The sequence below is a fragment of the Rosa chinensis genome, chromosome 5, assembly GCF_002994745.2.
Source record: "Rosa chinensis cultivar Old Blush chromosome 5, RchiOBHm-V2, whole genome shotgun sequence".
NCBI lineage: Eukaryota > Viridiplantae > Streptophyta > Magnoliopsida > Rosales > Rosaceae > Rosa > Rosa chinensis.
Genome location: NC_037092.1, coordinates 40,309,981 through 40,318,931, shown reverse-complemented (window position 1 = coordinate 40,318,931; position 8,951 = coordinate 40,309,981).

The window sequence follows — 8,951 nt, the reverse complement described above, 5'->3', positions numbered from 1 at the left end:
ACTTTTTGCAGCCTCAAGCATACCTAGGTTTGACCTTTAACTGGGGAGCTTTGTTAGGATGGGCTGCAATTAAAGGAAGCATGGATCCAGCTATAGTACTTCCAATGTACATTTATGGAGTATTTTGGACACTTGTGTATGATACGATATATGCGCATCAGGTACCACAAATATGTACTAAATATATGCACTATTGTTTTCTTCCCCCTCTTCTTGATAGTTTATCTTCTAAAGAACATGTTACTATCTGAGTGTCCAAATAAAAAAAAGAAAAACAATACGTCTTTAGCCTCTAGTTGAGTTTCCAGAATATGGAGATACCTATGAAAATAAATAAAATCTTTTTTTGTACATAAATGAAAACTTGAAGATGTGTCATTTTGCATCCACTCATTTATAGAGCAATTTAGTATGAATTTGATATTTAACAGGTTTGAACAAAAAGCTATCAAATAATTAGTAAGTAAATGGATCAAATTCATCTCTTGAAATTTTTACAACAGTTAAGGTAGGCTGCTCAACTGCTTATTAATTTGAAGATGAATATTTGCTTCTTAGCGACGCCAAGTACTCTTCTTTTGGTTAATGTTTCAACAGATCAATTTCATTCTCATAATCCTACACCGGAAAATTTGTAAAAGTTGATGCTCCCCGCTACTTGACTGCTGCCAACTCATATGCTTTTGCCATAAATTCTTCATAAGCCCCTGCATATACATTTTGTGTTAGATGATTGAAGATATGTTTATCTGACAATCAAGTAGTTTTGAGCAGTCTAGCTAGTAATTAAGTACTTGCCTATTTTCCCTTCTTCCTTTGTGTTGGATTCAAAGACCCTTTGTTCCATAAATGAGCTTCATATCTCCCCGTCCATCTATGCCTGCATATAATTTTTTAACGTTAAGCTCTTCAACATTTAAATTTACCTGAAAACATAAAAACAAATGGGAATTTCATACATCAAATTCAATAACCAACTTTCAAACTACTCTTAAGAAATTCAGGCCTAGACTACAAATTAGAATCAAATTGACCCAAGATTATACTATTTCCCTCCAACTCCTTGCACATAACTTTCCTGACCTATTTCAAACCACACAAAAAAAAAAAAAAAAAGAACAACTTTCCAGACTTGATTTCTCTAGTTTTCACAACAAATTGAAATAGAATTATATATTCATCAATAGCAGATGTATTGAACCAATCAGAAACAAAAAAGCACCAAAGAAAACAACGAAGTTCAATAAAATGACCTTCTTCCTATGGTGTCGGGTGACCAGTTTCACCTCCTCAGAAAATCGTAAAGTAGAACGAAGATGCTTCGAGTGCAGTTTCCAGTCCTTTGCCAAATCTTCTTCTCTCACCCATTAGCATGAGAATAAATGATCTCAGGTGCTAAATGTTCCTGAAATCACAAACCATAGAATTTGAGATTTAGTCTGACCTAAAATGAGTTTTAAAACTGTTTTACTTACCGAGATAAAACCATGCCTCAGAGTCAGGTACTCATAGTAACTGCCTGAAAAACTGTCTGAAGAAGCACACCTGATTAGAAAAGAAGAATACCCTTAAACCTTGTTGTCATAGCTTTTACATACTCCATGCTTTACTGAGTTAATTATTTGTAAAATCCAACAATTGCAAGTATAAATTCCTATTAACAATGCAATAAAGCTCAACTTCAAAGTAGTGCTTTACGTACAAAGCAAAGGAAAACTGATGACTGGCTCCAGAAGTTCAAATGAGTCTTTCAAAATGATGCATCCCTTGCGTACATAAACCTTTATGAATCTGCAATTATGGAAAACTAAAAGAGGACACTATCATGAAGAAATATATCATGCCTAAATGGACAAACAGGCATCAACCCTTTTCCTCTTCTTCTTCTTATTTTCTCAAGCAATCATGTAAATTCATGCAAAACATTGAAAAGTATTCATTCAGGAAAACCAAAAATGATATAGAGTAAATGTTAGTACTTACAAAGAAATCTGGCCATTAAAGGAGTGCAGTAACACACCTTGCCTGATACCTCAGGAATGATATGATTCACTTGAAGTCAGTTTCAAAGAAATTACACAGAGGTCAACCAATCGACATGATAATCTGTTGAATACCCAAATGCAAATTGATCTAAACACACCAAGTTGTATTTTCGATTAATTAGACAAAGAACTTGTACATCTCTTTAAACTTAATTAAATGTATGCATTGAAGTTTCATGGACTTTAATCATCTCTTTTTGATCTGATTTTTCGATTTCGGATCATGCAACTCGAATCATGCTTGATTGAATTCAATTAATTGCTCTTAAATCTCAGCTACCCACTACTTCAAAACCCACAAATCGTTCAACTCAAATTGAAAAACAAATTTCAAAATCCAATTCTCACCACCATGCATGGCAAACCAACCTTGCAAGTTCAATCAAGAACTGAAATACCACAACTTGATGTATCGAATTGTTCTTCCTCTTCCCGTCTCCTGTCCTTCCTCTCTATGGGATAAGCCTTCACTCTCACTCTCTCTCGCAGAAGACTCATATCTCTCTTATAACTGTCAGTCCTTTTTTTTTTTTTTTTTGAGATGACTTTTAACTGTGAGTCTGAGATAGGTGGGTTATTCGTAAGAATAGAGAGGAAGCAGGGGCAAAGTCGCCAATCCACTATTCATAAGGCAAACACTCCTTTAGTATATAGTATAATTTCACATACCTGCACTCTATATGCTTAGATTCCTTGCGTAACGTGCTCTACAATATCACAGCCTGTTTGATAAGGCAGCGGTTACAAATAAAGTTTGACGTGAAAAAATATACAAAAGAAACTAAATATGATTACCTAAAACTAAATTTAAATGATACATATACAAATGATAAATAACATTTAGTCACTGAAATAAAATGTTACATAGCAAGCAGGTAGACACTGAATTTGAGAAAAAAATTCAAATCAAAGACACAACTCTTCTTTTATGGAAAGCTTCCTCGCACACTCAATCAAAATAAAGGCCAAAAAATTTAATGTATACATTGTGTCGATTTAAATCAATGTTGGAAGTCAAATTAAATAAACATGGATAACACTGTGTCACTCATCTAGAAACAAACATCGATAAAATGCAAATCTTTTACCATCCAGTAATTCAATGAATTACAGCTAAAATTTGACAGCATAATCCAGGGAAATTTTCTTTTCTTTCAGCCGATGGATTTTTAGACAAAATGAAGAAACAATTAAGAAGTTCCTCATGTACCTACCAATATCAACAGTAAATAAATTAAACCGTAGTCAATCAAACTAAATAGAAGACGCCAACTCTCAGACCAGCAACATGAAACATGAACAATGCCCCAGGTTAAAATGAAGAAGGGGAAAATAAATCCCATCATGCCAACAAAAATTGAAAGATTTTAGAAACATGTTAAAAGAAAAAAGAATTAAATCAGATAAACTCCAGAAACTAAAGTCTTGATGTTGAAACCGAGGTGTGAGAATAAAAAGAGAAGCCCCACTTCAGATTTCAGATCACAGACAATAGAGCAACAAAACAAAAAGAGAAGTCCATTCAGATCTATCTGTTTTCTATTTTTCCTCTCTCCGACTACCTTCACCAAAAGCAGGTGACCTCTCATATAATAACGGGGACTCTTTATTACTCCAAAGCAAGTGGCAGCACAAATTCTCAATAATAATGGGTACCTAAAATAATGAAATGCGATCCAAATTGGGGCAACTGGAATACTGGATAATAGCCAAACTCTGAACTACCCAACCCCTGAGATATATCATACTCTTGCTATTAAAATTCAATCCTAGACGTGCACATAACATTTAGATTGTCTAAAATGGCAAGGTAGTACCTTAAAATCTTACATTCTAAACCTCAACTATATGACAAAAAGAATAGTAGTCAAAATATCTATGAAATCACAGGACATCAAGACTATAGTGGTTTCCTATGTTAAATGCTCATAAACTCATAAACTATATTTATCCAAATCCAATATTTTACTTTATTCAACATTTTACAAAAACTATCTGCTCAAAACGATCTTACTGCTGCTGCATCGATTAATTCGATCAATCTGAAAATTTTCTCATTCCTTTGATCATCAGGTGAAATACGTTCACTAATAGAAATTGCAAATCTATACTAAATTTGACCAATCACTGCAGTTAGTTTTAAAACGTCTAACCTTTAAAGGCCAAAGAAGCCAACTTAATATCCTCAAAATGCCATTGATCTTGATTATGTAACAACTGTGTGATCGGACGAATATTTTCTATGTTTTTAGTGCATTTCTCTCTACATTTTACTTAGTTATTTCCTTAACAATATCATTTCTAACTTAGTTTTGTGTTTTTAGGTATAAATGAGCTTCAAACGCAAGAAATGAGGTAAGAAGAGCTAGAAATGAAGAAAATGAAGGCAAGGAGGAAATGAAACGCATAAATGAGAAGAAATGGAGAAATGAAGCTTTCCTAATCCTACCAGGAAAAGGAATCCCAGTTGAAGTAGGAATCCTAATGCAACTAGGAGTGAGCTCGGAAAAATGGCAGGTGGAAATGAAGAAATGACAGAGTCCCAGTTGGACTAGGAAACCTGATGACACTAGGAGTCCTGGTGGTGTTAGGAGATGCTGTGGCTTCAAAATGACTCAAGATAACTCAAGAATGTTCTAGAATGCATAAGAAATTTAAGCAATTGAAGAATGGGCTTTGAAATTGTCCAATTAAGAAGTCTGGCCCAAAGATTGAAGCATGTGACTTGCACATGAGTTTCTAGACCCTTTTTGACGTCTTGGAGGAGCCCTAAACTGATTCTAATTGGTTTTTACTGTGAAAAGATAAAGAATATTTAAGAAGATTTTGGAAATCCCAAAAAGGGAGAGTTTTTAGGAATATGCCTGTGCAGATCAGTCAACTTCGACAGATCCCTGAGGACATCTTAGAGCTCAGAAAATTTCGATCAATATATGGTTTGAAAGCTACGGATGTCAAGTTTCCAGAAATTTTTACGGTTTGTCAATATCAATTTTCTAGAAGAACTTATGGCCGATTTAGTACATGGAGGTCAATCTGCCCGGAAATCGGTTTTGTGTGAATAAAGAGAGTTTCGGATGTGAATATCTTTTGGGACGACTTTGGGAAGGTCTCTACTCCATATTTGATATGATTTTGAGGATATATTGCAGCCATGATGATGTGGACCAATGAGAAAATTCAAAAGGAAGTCGACATCAACACAAAGAAGAAAGAAGAATCAGAATTGAAGACGAAGAACGTCTAGAGCTTCTCTATATATACACACCTATTTTGGACGTTTTTGTGAACATTCCTTCACTCCATTCAGCCATCTCTCTCCCTCCATACACGTCCATCCACTCCACAACTCAAAAATATCATCAAACCCAGAATCAAAACGCAAATCCTCTCCCTTTACTCTCTAAATTTCGGATCCTCACCATTGTTCAAGCATGGAAGCCATGAAGCATCTCCACCTCCTTGCCATAGTCATCATCAACATCCTCCATCCTTTTGACGATCATCTTGTGTCCTTGAAGTTCTTCAAAAGTGGAACCATGTCATTCTATCTTTTGTTTTTGGTTTCTTATGTTTGTAACGTTAAAAACAATTTCACTTGCGTTCTTGGATTTTGTTTTAAATGGATGTTTCAAATATTTATGAGATTAAAGAGTATGTATTGATGTTTAGTTTTCTATAACCATGAAGCATGATAAACGTTTTAGGATTTTCATATTGTAATTTGCGATATCTCTATGTGATGATGATTGTTTGTTGATTGTGTGCTTTAATCCAACCTTTTATGTGTTTATCTTAAGATATGCTTTAATCGAAACAATTAGGGTTTGCATGTAATTGAATCCAAATTAAGATATGCTAGCGTTCTAGGTCTTAATTGGTTAAGTGGAAAACCTATAATTCTTAGGTAAATCAACAATGAGCTTTGCATGAGAAGATTAGTGTTCTAACTTGTTGTCTTTGCTTAAATCGATCAAACTTCCACATGTCCTTAATGCGTTAATTGTGTTTTGTTAATGAAATGATCACTCACTAGCTTTGCATGATTAATATGGTTAATTATGGTGCGTTCATCTAGTTAATCTAATTAAGGGAAGTAAAAAGAACTTTAGCATGCGTTCATGGTTTGTTCTTGATTGATTTCTATCTTCATCATATGTTGATTCGTGATTTATGATTTGATGTTCTGTTTTCATGTTAATGGTTGATAACTGCATCTTACATCTTATCCGTCCATATTTTCCTTGCTTCATGGTTGATCAATCACTTGTATTATATAATTAGATTAGAATATAAACACTTTTGAAATCCCCCTTATCTTGTAATTTTCGTATATACTTATACTTTTCTATTCTTTCTTTCATCTCGATCTACATCCAAAAACCCCTCAAACTTCCTTATTCTTTCTTTCATCTCGATCTACATCCAGAAACCCTCAAACTTTCCTATTCTTTCTTTCATCTCGATCTACATCAATTCAATTCAAATGGCTTCTTCTTCTTCTTCTTCAATTTCTTGTTTCATGAGCCTGGAAGACCTTGATGTGGGGGTTGTGAAAACATTCCACCCCACTGATTCTGATTTAGTGGGAAGCTATCTCTACAACATAATCAAATCCCCAACCCAATTGGAAAACAAACATTCCCTGAGATTGAAATATATGGCACCACAGGTTTACCACAGTGGGATATATGGAGAATTTATGAGCCTTCCAAATTTCCACATCAAGATTATATCTATTTCTTCTCCCGGGTCAAGAAATTGCGTTCCCGCTGTTTTCACAGAATTGGCTGCGATGGGGGCACATGGAGCGAGACTGAAGCTGCTAAACCTGTCTATGTCAGTGGAATTGAAGAGCCTTATGGGAAACTAAGGAAATTTATATATGAAAACAACAAAGACAAAGGCTGTGAACACCATGCTGCTTGGTTGATGGATGAGTTCACCATCAACCAAGCACCCGATTTGGCTTTGTGCCGACTCAAAGTCAATGACAAAGGAGGAGGAAGAAAAAAGAGGAAGAAGAGTTCTGATGAGACTAATGAGGATGAGAATCACAGAAAGACAATGACTTTCAAAAACCGAAAACTTGAACCGAAAAGAGTTCAAGTTCAAAACAACATGTGTGAGCAACAAAAGGGGAGTGCCTCATTTAGTAGTACTAGCACTACACAGCAACTGCCCCCACAATGTGATGATCATGATTACTGTGTGGATGAGAACCTAGTGTTCTCTCCAACTGGCTTGGTTGATGATTATCATGACATTTTGAATAGTGATCAGTTTATGGCTTCTCTTGATCAATGGTATGAGGAACAACAACAACAGTTTTCGGATTCTTCACTACTAGTGCCGCAACAACAAGTAGAACCTAACAACAGTTGTGAGGAACAACAACAGCAACAAGATGAGCAAAAATTGCGGCCTTCTCCCTCTCTTGTACACGAGCAGCAGCTCTGTGGTGGTTTTGATCTGATGGTTTATGGTTATCAGGACCCTGATATTGCACTCGATACTCCCTACTTACAGTCTGACTAATTTAATGGATTTGATCAAGATCAGCCTAAAGCACTGTATCAGTATTTTGACGTTTTGTAGTGACAATCTTTCTTATTTGGGTAAATTCCTCCTTTGGTACCTGCGGTATTGCTACTTGGATAGTTTGATACCCGATGTATTAAAGGGGACAGTTTGGTACTTGAAGTTAGACTCTATTTGACACTTTGGTACTTCTGTTAATTTTTCTATTAAATGTAAGGATAAAATTGACATTTAGAATATATTTATAAAAACATGAGTTTGTGGGTTGATTGCCGTTCTTCGTAATTTTATAGGTATGAATTAATGTTTATGAGTTATGTTGAAGGTGAAATATTAGAATTTTATGTTAAAGAAATATAATAATCAGATATTTTTTTTGTACTATTCTCTATGAATCCACTGATTTTTCCTCCAAAGTTGGATTTTTCCTCCTCTTCATAAACACAATGCGATGATATTATTTGGTATTATTTTAGGTCTTCATCATTTTTTGGGTCATTTAGGAGAAAATGAAAATGAATTAATGCTTTTGGGTTATGTTAAAGTTGACATTATTGAATTTTATGTTTAAAAAAAATTTAGTTGTACGAGACTAGTACGTTTCAATTGAGTACTCTCATGGGTGTTCACTATATGATTACTATATTTCTTAAACATAAAATTCGAATATTTCACTTTCAACATAACCCATGAGCATTAATTCATACCTATAACCAATTATAGAGAGAGAGAGAGAGAGTTTAATGCTTTAGCCAATTAATAGGCATCTCTGGTTACAAGAGGCAGCAGACGTTATGTATCTGCATGCTAAAAAAGTTGCAGCAGAACACTACAGCGTACGTTCCACACTACCATGTATGAAAATTATATATTATGATCTAGCTTCTTTGAATCTTTTGGAATGGTTTCAGTGGAGCAATCATGTTATGTTCATGGTTCACAAAAAAAAATGAAAAATAAAAATGTTGATCGATCATGGCTAACAGACCCAGCTAGCTCTTATTGATCTTATCAGCTTGTCTAGTTTAATTAGGAGAACGCATGGAATTAAGGCAATACCGTCTATGTCTATATGTTACTTTTGTTAATGAACTCAAGGTTGTTCATGATCTTTCAACCACATATATTTATTTTATTTTTATTTTTAAATAGCTGGGGCAGCCTAATCGTAAGCATATTTCTCGTAGGTGCTCAAATGGTGATGAAGAAGAAGACAAGGAAGTTGGTTGGAAATACCTTCATGGTGATGTTTTCAGACAACCTTCAAACATACCACTGTTTTGTGCCGTCTTGTTCAAGATCCAAAGACACCGATCTGGAAAACCTCGGAAAGGATGTTATTCATCATTCTTGAATTATTGATAT